Source organism: Nestor notabilis, unplaced genomic scaffold, assembly GCF_000696875.1.
Source record: "Nestor notabilis isolate BGI_N333 unplaced genomic scaffold, ASM69687v1 scaffold34446, whole genome shotgun sequence".
Classification (NCBI taxonomy): domain Eukaryota; kingdom Metazoa; phylum Chordata; class Aves; order Psittaciformes; family Psittacidae; genus Nestor; species Nestor notabilis.
Window position 1 is genome coordinate 2,039 of NW_009933971.1, and position 1,316 is coordinate 3,354.

The window sequence follows — 1,316 nt, forward strand, 5'->3', positions numbered from 1 at the left end:
GTGTTCCCCTTTTTTTCACAGAGGGTATCTCCTTTCCTGCTGGGGTGAGAATGTGTGTGTTTCCAGTTCTAGCAAGGCCTGTCACATCCATCTTTATAATCAGAATTTGTTAATGCACAAAGTGCTATTTTTAGTTAAGTATGTAATTGCAAGTATTTTAAAATCAGTTCTTCTCCAAGCTCCGACAATTTATCCTTTTCCTTTTCCTTTTCCTTTTCCTTTTCCTTTTCCCTTCCCTTGTGAGCATCTTGGTTTGTGATTAGGGGATACAAAATGCTATCAATAGTGTTTTTCAGGCCCAGTGTAACACTCTATGTAAATAGTAACTGGTGGAAAATGCTATGGGATGCAGGAGATTTTAACAGCATTCACTTGCAATGCTTTGCAAAATCTGTTTATTTTCTACCTTGTCTCTTTGCTGCACGCACATTGTTTTCTTTCCCGGTAAAAGCTGAATAGCACAGCTGAAAGGAGAACTCAGCTGAAAGAGTAAAAATCCAGATTTTTGGTGTGACAAGGCTATGTTGTGAAACCTGTCTTTCATTTTATGTAACTGCAAAGAGCCACCAAATACCATTTGTTCTGCTGTTTGTAAGGAATATTGTGCTAAGTGTACATTTTATGCCTGGTGGGTATCAGCTTTCATTGCCCTTTGCCCAGTAAAAAGTATGTGAGGAAGGCAGGATGCTCTCTGAGCTGGCGTGGCTGCTGAGAAAGCAGTTTGTGAAAGTGTGCCTTAGACAGAGGAGGCACAGTAGCAAGGTGAACCAACCTAGAAAATCCACAAGGGTCTGGAAATCTGCGAGGGTCGGGTAACATCCATGCAGTGACCGACAGGAGTTAATGCTCCTATTTCTGTATCTGATCTTGTTACAATCTTAAAGCTATGCTGTTTAAAGTTCGTTATGGGGAAGCTAAATGAGGAGAACCCAAGTTCACCTGAACAGCACTGTTTTATGCTGAACTGGTTTATGGAAGATGCTTGGGGAGTGCTTCAGATCTGTTTAAGTGCTGACATCCAATAAGGCATTCTACCTGCCTTTGATGCATTCACTTTTTTCACTGCTCCTCTTTTGAGATGAACACCTGAATTTCACACAAGTACAGAAACAGAACTTAAACCTAGGGATGAATGTTTGTTAGAGACGAAAATGTCCATACTGCTTTGAAAGAATGTTCTGTCACTCAGATGTAAGGAAATCCTTAAAGTGATCAGTAAGGTACTTTACCATAGACATCTGTCTGCTTTTAACTTTTTTTTTTGCATTCCCTGGGATGTCTCTGCGTTGCCTAGAAAATGTAGCTTTTTTATGGAA